Raw genomic sequence first — 22776 nt, forward strand, 5'->3', positions numbered from 1 at the left:
GGTCACTAACTACTGTCTAGTGAAGATGCTAGTAGTTGTGATCGTGATTAATGGAGTGATCTTTCATGTCTACTTCCATTTCTACTATCTTCGATATATTTTTGACGATAGACCGTTCCTACCAGTGTATGTTACGTGTCTTATATACATGTACATTGATCTGGCAATGGAATTTGTGTTAGGTTTGTGCGATTGTTTGCTACTGATCGTTTGTCTTCAGCTGGAACGTCTAGTGTGGATAGCGAAAAATCTGGACTCCTTTACACAGACGGACCGCTTATTTCAGTTGTATATTGGTATTTACCATAAGATAATCGTAATACTGCGGGATAATCTAAGTCCTTACTTTGGACTTATAGTTCTGATGCATTGTTCTTACGTTTGTCTGGAAGTGGCTATTTGTTTACTGGATGCGATAAACTTCGCTACGAAACAGGATCCCCCCGTCCTGAAGATTCTCTCGAACGTTATGTGGCCGCTGAGTGATGTCAAAAAATTGGCGGCACTATTTGTGCTCGGCGAAGGCGTGAACATGATGGTAAGTGTTAGATTAAACAATAATTAGAACGACAAGAATTCCAACATTTTCATTTGCACCGTAAGCCTGAATTATTCAGTTTGAGAGCTGTTTGATTTAGTTGAGTTTGCTACAATAGTTGCAGCAAAGTCAATTTTAAACTAATCTGATCTATTGACAATCATTTGACTATGTACCAACAACGTAGAATATGTTCTTCTTTTTGACTGTGGTAAGGACAGAGCCGTAGTCGCAGCGGAGCCAGACCACTCCAAAACCAACGGCACATGGTTTTTCCAAGCGAAAACCCGCCCAAGTACTAGTAGCCATCCACAATGCAGTTCAATTTCGGTGATCGGACGAAAACCGGTGTGTTCAACATGTTATGGTTGTTGACCTTCAGGCCTTCAAACATCAAGGATTACGGACATGCGAGTAAAAATGAGTCACGAGAAACAAACATACGAAAAGCTTTGAGCATATTCCAAATGTTCGTTAAACGTATGTTTCGCCTCTAACCAGACACGGAGTTCCTTGATGAAGGAAACAAAATTTATGTCGATGCCACAAATTATGTGTTTCCAAAGGATCATGTTGGTAGAACGACTAAACGGGATAATGTAACATTTCTGCAGACACAGTGATAGACAATTTGCACAGCACAAAGCGAAAATAGAATCGAGGAAATTTTGAAGAGGACGACAATCAGATAACGAGTTTAGAAGATGTTTTAACTTTTAACTTTGTAAGTTCTACCATGAAGATAGGAACTTTACCGAGTTAGAACAGGGCCGGGTCTATTTAGTTTGGCAAGAAAAAGGTGAATCAGGAAAAATTCGCATGCTGCTTCAAACGATAGACTGACGCGACAAGGGACATGAGCACAAGAGACGAGAAAGAACATTTTGGCATAAAGCCATGCTGATGAAGAGATGTAATTAAACACACAAGGAAGGACAGAGGAAAGGACAATGTATTCAAATTTTTTAAAAAGAGCACAAAGTAAGGGAGACACCGCGATATTTACGAGCGTCGAACCTACTAATTCCACTACTTATTCTTCATTGACTTCACATTGAACTTCACATCACAGGAGAGAATGAAATGAACAGAAGGCGTACAGAAGATGGCCGAGGTGGCCTAAAATAAGCCGTTAAGCCAAGAAAAAGAAGTTCAAAGATAAGTATGCTTCTGCATGGCAAGCTTTCGGTGAATATTTTTATAGCTGGATACTTGTTAATAGTCAATAATTCAAGCAACTTAACACTCAGCCTTGCAACGTTGATGCAAGAAAAATTATTCAAGCAATAATTGGTCGAACCAGAATAGAACAGTCTCATAAAACATTAAATCAACGAGAAAAACTATATCAATAAGAAATTGACCAACAACCAAATTCATAATGCGCCATATTGTTCTGCAGTAGAAAGGCATGCACGTGTGCGACAACTTGAGCGTTTTATTCCGCTGTTTGCGACTCATTGGTTTGCTTTCGGTACAAAAGCACACCGACGACAATTTGGTTCCTTCGTACCAAAGTGTCCACAATGCGACGCTGAAGCTTCTTGATTCTTGAAAAATCTTGATTCCTTTACCCAGACGGATCGTCTATTTCAGTCTTATATTGCCATTTACGACAAGATAATCGTAATACTGCGGGATAATCTAAGTCCTTACTTTGGACTTATAGTTCTGATGCATTGTTCTTACGTTTGTCTGGAGGTCGCTTTTTGTATACTGAAAGCGATCAAATTCTTTACAAAAACGAATCGTTCCATCGTGATGGATTTGGCAAATATTTTGTGGCCCTTGAGTGATGTCAAAAAATTACTGGCAGTGTTTGTGCTGGGCGAAGGAGTGAACGTGATGGTAAGTGTAAAATTGCTCAATATTCAGTGTAACAAGAAGCATACTCGAACTATTTGCAACTTTAGTGTTACAGCTGTTTGAACTTGTTGGGTTTGTTTTCAATAGGACAATAGGGCTTCCTTCGTGAAAGCATCCTTCAAGCAGTGAAGAAATTTTTAATCTCAGAAATTTTTATTCATGTTTATCATGAGATAAACATGCTGGGGATCTGGTATTCACTATATTCAAATTTTACTTTTATCAACTTTAAATTCATCTTATCGCGAAGACATCGATTCAATGTACTCGTCAAATATGAAATATGTTCTTCCTGTTCTTTTTGGCTTACCGATCTGCAAAGGTCACGCAGGTCCTCTTACGGCTAACGATACTTATTGATACTACGTTGTTGAATAGTAAATCCTCACTACAGAAAAACGGACCGGTGCTGCAGACACCATAGCCGATCTTCACACGGCAGAACCAGAGTTCAAATTCCATATGTTTATACTAATTTAAATTTGATTTATAAGATCAAAAAAGTTTTCTTCAGTATGACGATGTTCCTGGTGAATCTCTTTATAACTGAATACATGTTAATTAAACGCCAATGCAAGGAGCGCCCACCCACTCAGCCATGCAGCGTTGATGCTAGAGAAATTATTTATGCAATAGTTGGTCGAACCAGAAAGGACACGTCGCATGAAACATTAAATCGGCGCGGATAAAAACTAGATCATCGAAAAACATATCTGCTACCGGGAGGTATTACAAGTGAATTCTCTGACCACCCACAAAATTCCTTTAGCTCAGTATTATTCTGCAGTAGAAAGGCATGCACGTGTGCGACAACTTGCGGGTTTTATTTCGCTGTTTGCGATTCATTGGTTTGCTTTCGGTACAAAAGCACACCGACAACAATTTGGTTCCTTCGTACCAAAGTGTCCACAATGCAAAGCTGAAGTTTGTCCTTTTCTTTGGGACGTCCGTGTTGGGCAGTGGCTATATATTGGTTCATAGCATTATAAATTACGAAGTGTTCACTGCTACCGAAGGTAATATTTGGCCATTTGTGTTCATCATACACAATGTAACAATTGGGTTTGTTTTGTGTGTTTTACCGTGGCAAACGTTTCGGCAGCGCCATCGCCTGGCAGCCGCTATGAATGCACTGTACGAAAATGAACTTAGCTTAATCAATCTTACCGGTGTGGTCACTAACTATTACCTAGTGAAGATGTTGGTTATTGTGATTGTGGTGAATGGAGCGATCTTTCATGTCTTCTTCCACTTCTACTATGTCAGTCAACACATCGACGATGAACCGTTCCTACCCGTGTATGTTTCGTGCGTTGTATACATGTACATTGATCTGGGGACGGAAGTTGCGTTAGGTTTGTGCGACTGTTTGCTACTGATCGTTCGTCTGCAGCTGGATCGTCTAGTGTGGATAGCGAAAAATCTTGATTCCTTTACCAAGACGGATCGCCTATTTCAGTCTTATATTGCCATTTACGATAAGATAACCGTAATACTGCGGGATAATCTAAGTCCTTACTTTGGACTTATAGTTCTGATGCATTGTTCTTACGTTTGTCTGGAAGTAGCTATTTGTATACTGGAAGCGATTAGTTTCTTTACGAAAACGGATCGTTCCTTCATGATAGTTTTGGCTAATATTATGTGGCCGTTGAGTGATATCAAAAAGTTGATGGCATTGTTTGTGCTCGGCGAAGGCGTGAACATGCTGGTAAGTGTTAGATTTAATCATTTTTACTTTTTATTTTCATTTTTAACTAGAATGATATTCTAACAAATTATGTATCACATTTGAACCAAGACTCTCAATAATTCTTTTTTTTTTTAAGTTTTGAATCTATCCTGTTTTTAAAACGTCTATAATCTTCCGTATCTTAAATTTGAGCGACAATGTCAGAGTTACAGCTGTTTGAGCTTATTACATTTGTAAACTTACGGCGGAAGAATACCTACTATTCGTCTGAAAGCGTTCGACAACCTTACTCGAGAGCTTCTTTTCAATCTATGTTTGTTTTAGTATGCATTTACTAACAATGATTGTCTCGCGGGATTTATTGCATACTCAATTTCAAATTAATCTGATCGTAAAGTCATCGATTGACTATGTACTAAAAATATAGAAAAAATTCATTCTCTTCTCCTTGGCTGTGGTAAGGCTAGAGCCGTTGTCGCTGTGAAAACCCGCCTAAGTGATTGGTGATCGGACGAGAACCGTTGTGTTCAACAAGTTATGGTGTTCTATAACCACTACTGATACTAAGCTTCAATTGACAATTTAATTTTCAGTTAAATATATTATATTTTTCGGCGATGACTCGGCAATTATGCCCTAACATGCCTAAGGATCGCTCTTGTACTCACATAGCATGTGAGGTGATACGGGCAAGGGAAGGTCCGGTGTAAGAGGCGAAAGCAACTCTCACACAGCAGAACTTAGGATTCAAATCCCATCTGGATCAATCTTTCGTAAGTCTCGTAAGCCATTAGGTGTTTGGCTTGACAAACCAGGTCGTTAAGTCACGAAGAAGATGACGAGAGAGAAAATTTGCTGCATACTTTCAAGCCAAATGTCTGCGTTACGTACAAAGAGTCGCAGAAAGTATAAACACAGTCTTATTTCAAACTTAAAGCATTATCTCATTTGATTATTGGACAAGTTTAAATGTGATTTGTAAGATCGAATGACAAATGCTTTCTATGAATCTCTTTATAACTGAATACGTGTTAATTAGTCACTAATTCCAGCACCTCAACAACCACTCAGCCTTGTAGCGTTGATGCTAGAGAAATTATTTATGCAATAATTGGTCGAACCAGAATTGGACAGTCTCATAAAACATTAAATCAACGAGAAAACCTACATCATTAAGAAACTAACCCACAACTTAATTCATAATGCGTCGTATTGTTCTGCAGTAGAAAGGCATGCACGTGTGCGACAACTTGCGCGTTTTATTCCGCTGTTTGCGACTCATTGGTTTGCTTTCAGTACAAAAATACACCGACGACAATTTGGTCCCTTCGTACCAAAGTGTCCACAATGCGACGCTGAAGCTCGTTCTTTTCTTTGCAATGTCCTTGTTGAGCAGTGGATACATACTGGTTCGAAGTATTATAAATTACGAAATGTTCACTGCTACCGAAGGTAATATTTGGTCATTTGTGAACGTCGTACACAATGTAACGATTGGGTTTGTTTTGTGTGTTCTACCGTGGCAAACGTTTCGGCAGCGCCATCGCCTGGCAGACGCTATGAATGCACTGTACGAAAATGAGCTCAGATTGATCAATCTTACCGGAGTGGTCACTAACTACTGTCTAGTGAAGATGCTAGTAGTTGCGATCGTGTTTAATGGAGTGATCTTTCATGTCTTCTTCCACTTCCACTATCTTCGATACATTTTCGACGGTAGACCGATCCTTCCAGTGTATATTTCTTCTATCATATACATGTACATTGATCTGGCAATGGAATTTGTGTTAGGTTTGTGCGATTGTTTGCTACTGATTGTTCGTCTGCAGCTGGAACGTCTCGTGTGGATAGCGAAAAATCTGGACTCCTTTACACAGACGGATCGCTTATTTCAGTTTTATATTGCCATTTACAATAAGATAATCGTAATACTGCGGGATAATCTAAGCCCTTACTTTGGACTTATTGTTCTGATGGATTGTTCGTTCGTTTGTCTGGAAGTAGCTATTTGTATACTGGATGCGATCAGTTCCTTTACGAAAACGGATCATTCCATCATGATATTTTTGGCAAATATTATGTGGCCCCTGAATGATGTCAAAAAATTACTGGCAGTGTTTGTGCTGGGCGAAGGAGTGAACGTGATGGTAAGTGTAAAATTGAATCTTCAAAATTGTAAACCTGAATGATATTTAAACAAATCATAGATCTTATCTTATTTGCATCAAGACTCTCAATTATTCATTTTTACAATTGTGATGTGTCAGCTTCAGTGTCATAGCTGTTACTTTAGGACACTGTGTGTTACGTCAGCATAGTGTGTTGCGTTTGTTCCACTACATCAGAAGAACTCCTACTATACTCTTGAAAGCATCCTACAACCCACATTGTTATTATTATTTATTTACTAAATTTGTTTGCGTAGTGCCTAGTTTGCCTGCAAATTCCAATTAAAACTAACCTGATCGTAAAGTCATCAATTGACTGTGCACTAACATTATAGACAATGTTCAATCTCTTCTTCCTGCCTGTGGTAAGGTCAGAGCCGTTGTCGTTGTGGAGTCAGTCCACTCCAAAACCAACGGCACATGTTTTTTTTTTCAAAGTGAGACCCGTCCAAGTACTAGCTATGCATGATCCTGTTCAACATCGGTGGTCGGACGACAATCGGTGTGTTTAACATGTTATGGTCGTTGACTGTGTTCTAAAATCGCTGCTGCTACTAAGCTATTGTAGATAACATAATTTTCAGTTAAATATGTTTGATTTTTCAGCGTTGACTTGGCACGTATGCAATGCTTGAAAGTATGCAATAACACGCCTAAGGATCACTTTTGTACTCCCATGGAGTGTGAGATGATCGTGGCAAGAAAAGGTACAAACACGGTGCGGTGAGAGAGGCGACAACAACAGCGACCTTCAAATCCTATCTGGATCATCAAGTCTCGTAAGCCATTAGATGTCCGGCTTGACAAAATAGATCGTTAAATCAAGAAGAAAATTAGCTGCATACTTTCAAGCCAATGTGTTTTTTACATTAATATACAACTGAGCAGATTGTCGTAAGAAGTATAAACACAGTCATATTTTAACCTTAAATTTGATTGTTGGACAAGTTTAAATGTGATTTGTAAGATCAAACATATGTCATTCTTCTGAATGACAAATGCTTTCGATGAATCGCTTTATAACTGAATACGTGTTAATTAGTCACTAATTCCAGCACCTCAACAACCACTCAGCCTTGTAGCGTTGATGCTAGAGAAATTATTTATGCAATAATTGGTCGAACCAGAATAGGACAGTCTCATAAAACATTAAATCAACGAGAAAACCTACATCATTAAGAAACTGACCCACAAACAAATTCATAATGCGTCGTATTGTTCTTCAGTAGAAAGGCATGCACGTGTGCGACAACTTGAGCGTTTTATTCCGCTGTTTGCGACTCATTGGTTTGCTTTCGGTACAAAAATACACCGACGACAATTTGGTCCCTTCGTACCAAAGTGTCCACAATGCGACGCTGAAGCTCGTCCTTTTCTTTGGGACGTCCGTACTGGGTAGTGGGTATATCTTGGTTCGAAGCATTTTTAATTATGATGCATTTACAGCTACCGAAGGTAATATTTGGTCGTTTGTGTTAATCATACACAATGTAACGATCGGGTTTGTTTTGTGTGTTCTACCATGGCAAACGTTTCGGCAGCGCCATCGACTGGCAGCCGCTATGAATGCACTGTACGAAAATGAACTTAGCTTGATCAATCTTACCGGTGTGGCCACTAATTATGGGCTAGTCAAAATGTTGGTAACTTTGATCGTGATTAATGGAGTGATCTTTCATGTCTTCTTTCACTTCTACTATGTCAGTGATCACATCAACGATACACCGTTTCTTCCGGTGTATATTACTTGTATCATATACATGTACATTGATCTGGGAACAGAATTTGTGTTAGGTTTGTGCGATTGTTTGCTACTGATCGTTCGTCTGCAGCTGGATCGTCTAGTGTGGATAGCGAAGAATCTGGACTCCATTACCCAGAGGGATCGCTTATTTCAGTTTTATATTGCCATTTACAATAAGATAATCGTAATACTGCGTGAAAATCTAAGTCCTTACTTTGGACTTATAGTTCTGATGGATTGTTCATTCGTTTGTCTGGAGGTAGCTATTTGTATACTGGATGCGATCAATTTCTTTACAAAAAAGGATCGTTCTGTCATGATAGTTCTGGCAAATATTATGTGGCCGTTGTGTGATATCAAAAAATTGATGGCATTGTTTGTGCTCGGTGAAGGAGTGAACGTTATGGTAAGTGTTAAGTTAAGCAATAATTAGTATAACAAGAAACATATTCCAACTTTTTTATTTGAAACGTGAGCGAGACCCTGAATCACTCATCATCTCTGAATTGGAACAGTTGTGATCTGACTGGAAGGCACTCATGCTGATGTACACATTGAATATTTAATGTAATTCCCTGTTGTTGCGGAGCGGTTTTAACCTAATTGATAGATTATAGCGCTATCCCATCATCACAACTGCCACCATGTTGCCAGTGCCAGATCATGAACGTGTGCGACAACTTACGTGTTTTAGTTCGCTGCTTACGCTTGTTGGGTTTGTTTTCAATACAGCAGAAGAACTGTAACCATTCGTATGAAGGCATCCCTCATGCAGCGAAGAAATTTGTCCTCTTTTTCGGGATAACCGTGCTGGGAAGCGGATACTCGCTTTATCGTAACGTTATGGATTATCCTACGATGGTAGCGATCGATAATCGGACTATTTGGCCATTTTTCTACATCGCACATAATATTACATTTTGTGTAGTGTTTTGCATCTTACCGTGGCAAACCGTCCTGCAACGACGACAACTAGCCATCCTGGTGAACACTCTCAATCAAAACGAAGCGGATTTAATAAGGCTTACGGGGCACAAAAGTAATAGCCGACTGGTGACACTGCTTGCAAGCGTTTGCTTTGCGAACGGTTTGATATTTCATCTGTTTTTCCATTACTATTACATCGATGAGTTCCATGACTTTGGTCACGATTTGTTTGTACCGTTGTATATTATGAGCTGTTTATTTATGTACATCGATTTGGCGACGGAATATGTGTTGGGGCTGTGCGCTTGCTTGCTTCTGATCGCCCAACTTCAGCTGGAGCGCTTGATGTGGCTTGCCAAAGACCTCCCACAAGACACTGACAGTGGAGGAGTGTTTCGGTTTTATTTGACGCTGTACAGTCGTACCGTACATTCGTTGCAGCACAATCTGAGCCGATACTTTGGACCTATGTTGGTCACATTTTGCACATACGTATCATTGGAGGTAGCTATCTGCATACTGGCGATCGTAGGCGATACGACCAGCTTCTTAGGTAAATCGAATATTTTCATTCTGGCTAATATGCTATGGCCAATCAGTGATCTGAAGAAACTAACCGCCGTTATGGTGCTCAGCGAAAGGACAAACAGGATGGTAAGTTTTGTGCAAGGTAATACCTACAATTATCGTATAGTCCATCGGATGTGTATGTGTATTATAGGGTACATATTTGGAAGTTCATTCTGTTCATTGGTGCAAGCAAGTCGTACGAGTTCCTGACTGAGCTTTTTGAGTCATATCATTAGGGTAGCTCAAACTGCCTGCCTGCGCTAACTATTTGCATGTTACCATCACTTAATTATAGGGGTGACAATGACACCGATCTTCACATGACAGGACCGGAGTCCAAATTCCATTCGGATCGTTCCCCCGTATTGAGGATTAACTATTCAACTACGTGATATCAGTAAGTCTCATAACTCATTAGACGGCCGGCACAACCTAGAAGGTCATTAAGCCAAGAAGAAGAACTTTTGTGTAGATAAAACATATCTCCAAAGTCAGAGGTGATTAATTCATAGGCGCACTTACTGTTGATAAATTATGCAGCAGCTAGACATGGTAATTTGCGAGTTACTCTCTTTCCTCTTTGCGACAAAACCCCGCTAGACTAAAGTGGTTACGGTTTGACAAGCAACACAACGGAAATTGGTTACTGTTTTGCGTCAATGGAGTGGTTGCAAGTGGTTTTCTTCAACATGAGCGCAATAGGTCTTGCATTGGCTAGATACGACGGACGGCAGCAAACCTACGCCAGGCCGGGCCCGTTTCGATTTATTTTTCAAATAATGAACGGACTCATCTCCTTATGTTTAGCTATCCTAGGCATTTATGAGGATTTCGATGTAGCGGTATTGAAGGACTACATACTAGCCGAAGCACTCTTTCTCGTAACCACTGCGAGCTTTTGTGTCGTTTGGATTGCAGTTCCCGTTTACGTCTACAGCCGATGTGCTCGGTTGGTCTGTGCCTTGAACAGTTTGCTCGCCAACGATGCGGAGCTGCGCCGTGTGGCTGCTTTCATGAGGATGAGCGATAGTTTGTCCTATCAGCAAGCAAAACGTTTTGCTCATCTTATCCAATATGATGGTATGGTGTGCTGCCTGCTGCTAACCATTTCATATGTAGTCTATTTTTCGTTCAATCCAGCTCCGTGGCATTTTTACCTGGTCATCATTGTATACATTTACGAAGATTTATGTCTATCGTGTTTGTTTGGTTTCTATTCTACGATCATGTTGCTTTGCGTGGCCCAGTTGTCCTGTGCAGCGAAACTACTGCAAACGCATCTGCTGCAACATGCCGGCAGAGCGGAGGAACGTGTCCGTTGTTTTTGTGCTATATACGATCGTTTGTGCATGCTTATAGCTCAACCACTGTTCGAATACTGCGGACCAATCGTAGTGACCTTCTGTCCGTTGGTCGTTTTTGAAGGTTCGCTCAAACTGTTCCATTTCTATGATAGACAGGCGTTTGATGAGTATGGGCCGATTCCGGTAAACGTAATAGAGTGGGTTTGGTTGTGTTTTGATTGCAAGAAACTCGTCGTTATGTTATACGTCAGTGAGGTATTGAAAAACAAGGTAAGCATATCCGAAGAGCTTGTTGTTCGAGAAGAGTATCTGAGTATATAATGCACGCAGTTTCCTTCTTGCAAGTACGGTGTCCTGGAAGGATAGTCGAGAAAATATACACTGCCCATGCACAGTTTGACTCTTGGGACAAAAAGTGCAATCAACTTAGAAACTAGCTCTTAATTACCTTCTGCGCGAGTGAACGAATCGCTTTTTGGATCTATTTTTAATGTGTTGTGTAAAAGCTTCCTAATACTTTAAAGTATGGAACCGAACGCTTCTTGGGTTTACCATAAAAAATGAGGAAATATTAAAAAGAAAGTTTAGGATGAATAAATAAATTCTGTTAACTTATCAAACTTTTAGTAGTTTTCTAGTTCCAATTTGCGTAACACTCTAGCTCTCGTCATGCATTTACTTCCTAATGCGTAGAGCGGGAGGATTATATGATTGATTAATATTGTGTGTCGCAGTGTTGTTAAATACATAATTTAGTATTCTCTTTGACGTCCTGCCTTGCAGGAATTGAAGCCTTTGGAGGGTCATCAGTACACGCTGGAATCTTGATGGTGACAATGAGGTGCATACAGATACATCTTGGGTATATGCGAAAGCTAGGCATAGTTATGGTGAAATACGATCCAAAAAACCACACTTTCAACAGTGCCCAGTATGGGCAGTTAAAATTTGCCATTTCCTTTACTGTTGGTATACTTAGCTCCTGCTACCTATTGTGGCGCAGTCCCATGGATTACATCGTGTACAAACCGGACACTAAAATGTTCGACATAAGCATCTTCATCATCAACACGGCAGCGTCCTGTATCGTTTGTCTGGTTGTTCCTGTACAATGCTACCGCCGACACAAGGAGCTGACGGAAAGTTTGAACGCACTGCTGAGCAATGAATGCGTTCTACGGCGAGCGATTGTGCTGGTGGATGGTGGGTTACCACCCTGCTACAAGCAAGCGACCACTTTCTCCCACATGGTGCTGTGCGATGGATTAGCATGCTTTAGCTTCTTTTACTGTTGCTACGTCGCTACATGCTGGAAGAACGGCAGCTTTATTTATATTCTTCTATCTATATGTATCTACGTGCTGCAAGACTTAAGTCTCGAGTGGACGTTCGGGTTCTGCTGTGTGGTGATGTTGGTTGGTGTGCAACAGCTTTCTGCCATCAATGAGTTGCTGCTGAAAGCTTCCAACGATAGCACCGCCGCTTTTGAGCAGATATTGGAATACTTTTGCAACGTGCACGGCCGAGTGTCGATTGATGTACGCAAAGGACTTAGCGTGTACTATGGTCCACTAGTGGTGTGCTTTATTTCGATGATTGTGCTACAGTGCTCGGTAAAGGTGGTCGATATCTGGGGAGCGCTTAGTGAGGGCACTGGGGAGCTGCAAGTGCTTGGCTTAAGTTGTTTATGGCTTTTGTGCGATATTAAGAAATTTCTCATACTGATGCTGGTGAGTGAATATTTAAAACGTAAGGTAAGAGTTTGACCATTTTTCTTTGCCGTGTTAAATGATCTTAATTATAGTGCAGGGATGACATGCTTTTACATAGTTATGTTTAATGGATTACAACACAATGATGAACAATTTTGGAATGTGTCAAGCAAGTCGAAATATTAATATTTTTCTGTTTGGAGATATATCATCGGGCTTGTCATTTCATACATAGTAGGAACTATTAATTATGTCCTACGTGATTATTACATCCCAAAAATTTAATCGTCAATGATATCATTTTCGTATCAACAATCGAGTAAAAGTGTTTTTACAGCTCTTTTGAGTTTCAAAAGAGGTGGGCAAAAACTTTCTTCGAATCGCACACAACTCTTTTGCGAGTCGTCTCAAATAAGCAAGGAAGGGAGGCCTTGACAAACAGCCCATGCACCAAAAGCTGTCAAAGGACTCGATGGATCCTCTATTTTCCTATGCTTTTTTTTATAACCCTACATTTTATTGCTCCAGCTACCTCCGTTTTTTCTTCTTGTTGGCTTAACGACCACCTCTACCAAGTCACGACGGCTATCGAATGGCTTACTAGACTCGTTGACACCAAGTAGCTGGATTTTCAAGTCCTCACACTACGGAGGGACGGCCCAGAAGCGATTTGAACCCCGGTTCTGCCCTGTAACGACCGGCGCCATATCGTCTACACCGGCCCGGTAGTGACCCTTTCCGTTTACAATTTGCTGTCATTTGCTTCGTTCGTTAACTATCTCAACAGTGAGATAATCGAACTACACAGGTGTTTGCGTTGAACTTCTCAACTCCTCGATTGGCGGAAGTAGTAGCGCAGCTTTCGATCAGTACGCTTGTTAATATTTCATGACAATGGTAGTACAATTTGTAATGCGTCAAACGGATTGGATTATTAATGATGTTATATCTGAAAGCATCATCACTCTTGTCTTCATACATAGTAAAAGTGATTGATTACATCATGCGCGTCCTGCCACCCCGTACAACATTTAGCACCTCGTGGCTTAACCGCTAATATTATCACTTTCGTATCACCAACCGACGAAACTAACATGGTTTCGTCATTTGCCGAACATATTAGGCCGAGTCTGAATATTGCCTATAAATTGGGCGTTTGTTACGTGAAGCATTGTTACGCTGCTAGTGCTCAGTTTATTATTCCCGAGGAAGTGACTCTCAAATTTTGCCTATGGATGATTGGACTAATTACAAGCGGATGTTTCACATTGCTTCGTATCAAGCAGGTCGTGATGGAACGTTCCGAAAAGGAAAGCTTCTTTGACTTTGTGACGAACTTCGCTAGCGCTGCCATGCTTCTGGTGACTCTGCTGCAAATGTTCTGTTGTGGATACTACCAAAAGCACGTACAGCTGGAATTGTTGCACAATGTGCTGGATATTGAACGGAAGCTGTCAGTATTGATCACAGATCGATGCGAATACGGCAATATTGCACGTTTTGCGAAATGGTTTTCACTATGGAGCACCTTCTTCTATGCGATTGTCATGCATATGGCGTACATTTTTGATCAACTACAGTATGAAACGTTCTTTCTGATGTATCTTGAGACGCTGCTGCTGCTGTACGCTAACGGTTGTATAGATTTTCTTATTATAATTTGTTGCACGACAAAAATGCAGCTGTGGTTCTTGCTGCACGATATAATGCAAGCATTGGGATCGAACGAACGCCATGAATGTGCAGTAGTACAATCGTATCTGAAGCTAATCGATCGTATCACAGCATTGATCAATGTCAATTTTAGTAAACTGTACGGTTCGTTCGTTATGGTTCATAGTTTTTATGTGCTTTATGAAAGTGCAACGATATGGATGGCTTTTCTTAGCGAGAGTATGAATATGGGGTTCCAAATAGTGAATGCAGAGAATAGGTTGTCACTAGTGATTTACTTTCTTTGGGTTCTTAGTGATATGAAAAATATCCTGCTTATAGCAATATCATCCACGCTGTTGCAGCAAAAGGTAATGAATTTGTTCGTTTTAAGATGTCTGCCATCAATCAATGATCAACGGATCAATGATCTGCCAAATCATTGATTGATTATTTTAAAACGACATAACCATCTATTACGATTGTCTTTGTAAAGAGTTTATTGAGAGATGAAATGTTTAGAGACGCGCCAGTGGATGCTCCTAGACGTCTATTTTGAAACATTGAGGGACACAATCACATCCTCAACCTACTTGTGTTTTAGTATGATTGTAAGGAACCTATTACATAGCAATAAAACTATTTTTGTTCCTTGATACTGTGCTCTTTTCCAAAAACCAATCATTCGATAGTTTCGGTGCTGATAAAAACCGGCAAGACTAGGTAGCAGTTATAGCGTTTTGATAAGATTATATCGTATCTATTGGCCACTCGATTCGGTATAACCAATTACCCTGACTAGTTCTCCTTCTTGGCTCCTCTCTTGATCACGCCAGCCATCGAATGGGTTACTAGACTTGTTTATACTAAGTAGTTGGATGGTCAGTCCTCTCTGTGCGGGAACGTTCAGCATGGGATTTAAAACCAGAGCCGCTGTCACCTCCACCGCCAGAGCACCGATCAGTATCTTTAGTATACAAATTGGTTAATGGATTGTAATAACGCCGCTCACAATCAATGCAGCGACGAGCACGTATGCCACGGTTGCTCTTATATTGATGAGAAATATTAATGCGGAGCAATACCATCGATTAGCTTGATTAGCAACCCCATCATCCCGAAAAGAAACAAGCTGCGTTTTTTGTTCATTTCGAGTCTGATTATCGCACTGTTAGACAGAATGTCGGCCTTGCTGAAGCGTTATCGATCGTTGTTGGCTGTGGCTGCGATAGGCCACTTAATACCGTGCCACTACAACTTGCGCACGAGGAGCTTTGAATGTTCGCCCTGGAATTCGGTCGCTTTTGTGTGTATCGGTACATTTTTCGGGTGTTTCGTTTGGTACGATTTTGTAATGATTTTGAAACTTTACACCACGCTGTCGGCGGTACTGGTGGGCATAATAGCGATCGACGTGACGATGTACAACCTGCTAATATACTGCATCCTGCTCAACGCATTGTACTATCGGAAGTGGTTTGTTGAGTTGCTAAACCATCTGTTTGCATACGATGATTGGATGCTTGAGTGGATTGCGATACGTCGCTCGGAGGAAGGCATCGATCGACCAACGCACAGTGGCAGTTTGGGACGTTTGTTTGGGTTGGTGCTGCTGTACTGCCTGTACAATGTCTTATTTGTGGACGACCGTGCCATGGTTTTGATGGACTCGATTCTTCTGTTAAAGTATTGTTTCATGTTCTTGTACGTAGAGCTATACCTAGCCTGCGCTCTAATCATCAAGGAGCGTATGAGTCAGTTAAAAGTGATGCTAACGCAAACAAAACCCGATAATGTAGCGATCGTGGAGCATAATGTGCACATGTTTTTGGAGCGCTTTCAGCGATATTGTGACCTGATCGATGGTGTGAATAAGTGCTTTTGCTTACCCTTAACTCACATTCTGCTGCTAATTGTGGTCGAGCGGACGATAGCAGCGTACGATGCGTTTATCAATTTAATACCCATGCAATTGCAGACAAGGGATTTCTATGGATTTCTCTTCCGACAAATTTGGGAGCTGACGTACATTGCAATGGTAGCACAGTTGGCGATTACCTGCGACGCAACGACTTTGCAGGTAAATTATCCTTAAAATCGATTTAAAATTGCGTTTCTGGAAACTGTTTTTGATGGGGAGGTTAGATTACAACTTAATTTTTCTTCATGTAGTACAACGTCAATCAGCTCCAGACATCTCCGTACGTTAGGCTCGTATGGAACGAATGATGCACGCAACGGTTACGTGGCAAACGACAAAAAACGGTTGTAATAATTTATTTATAAGCGAGTTATTGGAACGCTCCGAGTTCCTGTGTCTAGTCTTGTTCCTTTGTCATCGTCACAGCCTGCCGATAGTAGCGTTCGATTAACTCGTGGTTACGGACAAAACATGTCCGATTACATCCGACAGAACCGTTACACGTTTCGGATCATTACACTGATCTACTTTCTGCCGGCTTCCTACGACCTGACTCACAACAGTTTCATTGAGAAGCGTCACAATTGTCTCTCATTCGGTATCGGGCTGCTGATGTCGATCGGTTACTTTTATCATGATTTTTGCGTACAAAATGTGTTTTTCGCCGATCTTGCACCGTTTTCATTTACGATCGTGCTGGTTGAGCTGATCCTGTTCTCCTCCGTCCCACTGTTGATAGTGTTGAACAATTTTTACTATCGCAAACAGATAACAAAACTGCTGAACGTCCTATTCGTCAACGACAATGTTCTAGATTCGGCGAACATTGGAATGGGCCGTACCTATCATCTGTACATGATGGTAGTGAGTGCACTAGCTGTAGTGTTCGAGGTGTGCAGCATAGGTTTACATCAAGAGTACTCCCACAAATTGTTAGCTACAACATATGTGATAAGGTTTGTGTGTGTGCTACAGTTTGTCTACCTGATCCATCTATGCGTTGGCCTGGTAGGACTGCGGATGAAGCAGCTGAAGGTTCTGTTTGAGCGAATGCAACACGAAGACAATTTTGACTATTTTCTCACCTTGTTCGTAGCGAGATTTGAACGATACGTGGTGCAGATCGATGAGATCAATCACTGTTTCTCCCTTCCTATCATCACTGTATTTATGATTGGGATGGTAGAACTGTCGTACTTTGCATTCGAGTGCTATCATTTGATGAAGGACGGTGCACCGGATCGTGAAATGTACGACAATCTCATGGACTGGATATTTAGTCAGTTTTGGCAAGCGTTGTACTGCAATTTTCTACTGCTGGTGGTGTTATCTTGTGCGAGCACGCAAAAAAAGGTAAGAGCTGTTTGATTTCTTGTACGGAAAACCGAAGACTTCTGTTCAACTTCAAACGAAAAAAGTGGATAAATGTACCATACGGTATAGGATAATCAAATATTAACTAGAATTAGGTCAACCAGCCCTTTGATGCTATACAACATGATGTAACAGATGGATGCTACTACTTTCAAGGTTGAAACATATGGGCACTATATGAATATTTCATTACGATGTCAATTAATTTGATTGGGACTACCTCCTGTCAAGCCTTGCAAGAATTGCTGCATCTTTTGTCGAGGACTTTCAGTTTCTCCAGTTGACAAAATGTCATCGTTTATCAAACGTTACCGGACACTGTTCATTTTGGCCAACATTGCGTATTTACTACCGTGTAGTTACAACCATCGAACAAGAGCTTTTGAAAACTCCTGGTACCATACAGTTGCATTAGCGGGGAACATTATAGTTTACTCTTCCTGCCTATGGTTAGATATTGAGGCGATTAAATTTTCCGTCGGACACATGTCACTGGTGATGCTGGGAGTTATAATGATTTACGTTGTCTTGTACGCGGTCATACAAATCATGTTTGTCCTCAATGCGCTATACCATCGAGAAGAATACATACAGCTGTTTAACACGTTATTTAGCCAGGACGATTGGATACTCGAGTGGACAGCGATCAAACGCACAGCTGTCACGATCGATCGTCCAACACGTCACAGTGGTAGCTTGCTAGTGTTAGCCCTGCTTGTAGTATCAAATTGTTACTTCTGGCTATGTTTCGTTGCCGAATCAACCATTCGTATACTATACGGGCTCTTATTGTTAAGATTCTGCAACGTGTTTATAATGGTGGAGCTGTATCGGGCGTGTATAATCACGATCAGGGATCGTATGAAGCAGCTGCAGATGTTACTAATGGGCGCGAAAAGTGACAGTAAAGTACAAATCTTTTTGGAGCGATTTTGTCGGTACCATCAGTTGATCGATAGTGTGAATGAGTGTTTTGCCGTTCCATTAACGAGCATTCTGTTGCTTGTGCTGCTGGAACGAACTTTGATAGCGTACGATACGTACGACAACTTTGATCTCCTATTCCATATGAAGCCTTGGGACGTGTTCGGTTATTGGTTCAGACAGTTCTGGCAAGTGATACATCCTGCCTTCGTCATGATGATCGGGATCACCAGCCATTTGACAACCACGCAGGTAATTTCCATTACTTCTTGTTTTGCTCCAGACATTTACGTCCAACAGTTGGTGTCTTATAAAACTACAGCAGACAAATAATAACATATTGGCTGATGAAGCAGTTGAAAGTGTACTTCTATTCAACTTCAAAGTATTCAAAAAAAAAAAGTTAAATCCATCATAACCATACCATACCCATATGGTATAGGATAATCAAGTATTAATGAGCATTAGGGCACCAACTCTTCGGTGCTATACGACGCGATGTAACAGACTCTCATGGGCACTCAAACATATGGGCACTATATGACTATTTCATTACGATGTCAATTAATGGGATTGGGACTACCTCCTGCCAAGCCTTGCAAGAATTGCTGCATCTTTTGTCGAGGACTTTCAGTTTCTCCAGTTGACAAAATGTCATCGTTTATCAAACGTTACCGGACACTGTTCGTCTTGGCAAACATTGCGTATTTACTACCGTGCAGTTACAACCATCGAACAAGATCTTTTGAAAACTCCTGGTACCATACAGTTGCATTAGCGGGGAACATTATAGTTTACTCTTCCTGCCTATGGTTAGATATTGAGGCGATTAAATTTTCCGTCGGACACATGTCACTGGTGATGCTGGGAGTTATAATGATTTACGTTGTCTTGTACGCGGTCATACAAATCATGTTTGTCCTCAATGCGCTATACCATCGAGAAGAATACATACAGCTGTTTAACACGTTATTTAGCCAGGACGATTGGATACTCGAGTGGACAGCGATCAAACGCACAGCTGTCACGATCGATCGTCCAACACGTCACAGTGGTAGCTTGCTAGCGTTAGCCCTGCTTGTAGTATCAAATTGTTTCTACTGGATCTTTTTCGTCACCGAACCAACCATTCGAACACTATATGGGCTCATATTGTTAAGATTCTGCAACGTGTTTATAATGGTGGAGCTATATCGGGCGTGTATAATCACGATCAGGGATCGTATGAAGCAGCTGCAGATGTTACTAGTGGACGCGAAAAGTGACAGTAACGTACAGATATTTTTGGAGCGATTTTGTCGGTACCGTCAGTTGATCGATAGTGTGAATCAGTGTTTCGCCGTTCCATTAACGAGCATTCTGCTGCTTGTACTGCTGGAGCGAACTTTGGCAGCGTACGATATGTACGACAACTTTGATCGATTATTCCACATGACGGCGTGGAACATGTTCGGATTATGGTTCAGACAGTTCTGGCAAGTGGTATATCCTGCCATCGTCATGATGATCGGGATCACCAGCCATTTGACAACCACGCAGGTAATTTCCATTACTTCTTGTTTTGCTCCAGACATTTACGCTCGGCAGACAAATAATATTGGCTGATCATTTATTTACTAACTAGCATATGGTCAGACACCTAGTCTATCTACTGCACTGTATTGAATTGCACGAGAGTTTCATTTGATTCTTGTGACCATCCATCTCGTTCGTGACCGTTACCAGTCCAAAAATGTCTGCTTGTGTACGACAGAACCATTTAACTTTCAGAATTCTCACAATGATTTACTTTATTCCCGCTTGTTACGATTCGACGCAGAACCGCTTCGTCAAAAAGCGGTCCAGCTACGTATCCTTCGGCGTTGGATTGCTAATATCGCTAGGCTACATCTACCACGATTTTCTGTTCGTGCTTGCCAACTATTCTTTTAGTGCGTCTGCATTTTCGATTGGGGTCTTCGTTATAGAGCTGGTGGTGTTTTGCTTTGTACCGCTGTGTACGGTGTGCAACAGTTTTATCCATCGCAAACAGATCGTAAAGCTGCTGAATGTTCTCTTCGCAGACGATAATCCGTTGGAAGTGTGTCGTGATGCAGTGAAAACTACCAAACTCTATAACTTATTTTACAACTACATGAAAGTTCTCTACGTGATCATTGCGCTACTGTCAAGCTACACTGTTATGATGATGAGCAATGCGGCTCAAGTATTGTTGCAGATTACGTTGCTTTCTAGATTTATACTGACATTTCAGTTTCTGTATCACTACCATCTGTGTGTCAATATGATACAGCTGCGTATGAAGCAGTTGAAAGTGTTTTTTCTCCAGAACCAGCGTGAACCCGATTTCGAGCAGTTGTGCAACTTTTTCACAGAAAGATTCTATCGCTACACCGGCCAGATCGAACAGATTAATCAGTGCTTGTCAGTGCCGCTGTTGGGCATGCTGCTACAGGTAATGATGGAGTCAGCTTACTTCGCATACGAATTCTTTCGGGTGTTGAGTACGCGCCAAGTGGTTGACGTAAATTACGGCAGCGTGAGTATCTGGATCGTTACTCAGTTCTGGCAATCGACGTACGGGCACTTCCTCCTACTGATAGTGCCTTCGTGTGAGCTTGCAAGAAACGAGGTAAGAGGTTGTGCAATCATACTGAGCGTTTGTCTCAGTACTCCGCAGATTAGCGATTCGAATCTTCGAGTCTCGTCGTAATCAAATGTAGGTAAACTTATGATGAATAATCTATAAGCTAAGTGGTAGAGGTGACAGCAGCGCCGGTCTTCAAACCAAAGACCGGGTTTCCTATCCAGTCTGACTGACTGACTGACTCTCCAACTACGTGGTATCAATAAGGCTAGTAAACCATTCGATTGCCGCTGTGACATTGTAGGTCATTAAGCCAAGAAAAAGAGCTAATATGCTTAAATCAACCTAAGCTAATATGCTTAAATCAATAAGCTAAAATATTGGTGATGAAAACATAATGAGGTGAAGTAATTAGCACCGATCCGTGAATTGATGGCATTCATTATGTACAGTGAGTGGGTTCAACAAGCCCAGCCTATGTACTGACTACTGTAATTGCCATCGGCTGCCCACATTCGAAAGAAACTAACTTTCACCAAATTGGTTTGTCCTTAAGCATTGTTATCTCATTCAGCGTCCATCAGTTCTCTACATACTATGTTAGCACAAAGAACTGTGGTAGGACAAAATGTCTGCACTGTATCGGCAGCATGGAAGAGTGTTTCAAATCGCATCAATGCTATACTTCACACCCTGTAGCTACAACGAGCAACTTGGGCTGTTCGAGGCTACTAAAAAGAATATGGCAGTGTTTGGTATCGTGCTGACGGTTACAGTTCCGTTCTGGGTGTACGATATACAGCTGATGGCAACCAACGTGCTTAGCACGTACACGACCGTTTTCGCCGCAGTTGGCGGCATTGAGCAGCTAGTGTACGCCAGTATTATGGTGTGCGCTACGCTGAATGTTTGTATCAAGCGGAAACGAATAACCAGGCTGATGAATGTGTTGTTTCGTCCCGATAGGATACTGGATCGTTGTAGTCCCATGACAAATCACGATCGATATAATGACAATCCAAAGCTACGCACAATCGCGCTGATAATAATGGTGCTATTTGGGTTTAAATTTGTTAACCATGCAGCAATTGAGGTGAAAATCCTGACGGTAATGATCGTGTACCGTTTTCTTGCGCTATGGGTGCTGATCTTTGTATACCGTCTACACGTGAGAGCGATCGAGCAGCGTATGGAACAGCTGCGGGTGCTGTACACCAGTGAAGAATTTGAACAAAACATAACCTACTTCCTGAATCGTTACGATCGCTACCTTGACGAGATTTCTGAGGTGGATCACTGCTATTCGCTGCCGGTCGTGTTGATATTTCTTCTCGCAATGATGCAGCTTATCTATTTGGCCGAAAATTGGTACACCATGCTAGAAATACGCATACCGATGCCGATTAGTGACAGCATTTTTCTATCCATACTCAGTCAGTTGTGGCAAACGTTTTACGGTGCGCTGTGTTTCTATGCCATATCTGCTTGTGCGAGCACAGCAAGAGAGGTATATTAAGGGAAAGGATCACTCCTTAGTGTATTCACATTTTGTCTACATTCATTCCCTGTTTTTCGCAACAAAACCTAAGGCTTTAAAGTTTGCAACATGATTTTCAACATGAATAATTATCAGTCTTCTATGTTTGTATGTTTTTGGCTCTGTCTTGCATTAACAGGTAGAAGAAACGGCCCTCTGTACCAGACACTTTGATGACTATCGACTGCAGAATACACGCGCGGCAAAGCAGATTCAAAAATTCCTGCTAAAAAATCTGCACCAGAAGAAAAAGTTTTC

General features: G+C 41.3%; 2 protein-coding genes across 2 annotated transcripts in view; one reads left to right on the top strand and one right to left on the bottom strand.

The window, feature by feature from the left end:
- LOC126565109 (peptidyl-prolyl cis-trans isomerase E) overlaps window positions 1-22527 on the top strand; it is a 68127-nt gene extending 45600 nt beyond the window's left edge. The window contains exon 4 of the mRNA XM_050222250.1: window positions 22518-22527. The gene's annotated coding sequence lies outside the window, so the exon portion shown is untranslated. The remainder of the gene's footprint in view (window positions 1-22517) is intronic.
- LOC126563861 (MLX-interacting protein) overlaps window positions 1-22776 on the bottom strand; it is a 92659-nt gene that overhangs the window by 51147 nt on the left and 18736 nt on the right. The window lies entirely within an intron of this gene.

The sequence above is a fragment of the Anopheles maculipalpis genome, chromosome 3RL (genome assembly GCF_943734695.1).
Source record: "Anopheles maculipalpis chromosome 3RL, idAnoMacuDA_375_x, whole genome shotgun sequence".
NCBI classification, from domain to species: domain Eukaryota; kingdom Metazoa; phylum Arthropoda; class Insecta; order Diptera; family Culicidae; genus Anopheles; species Anopheles maculipalpis.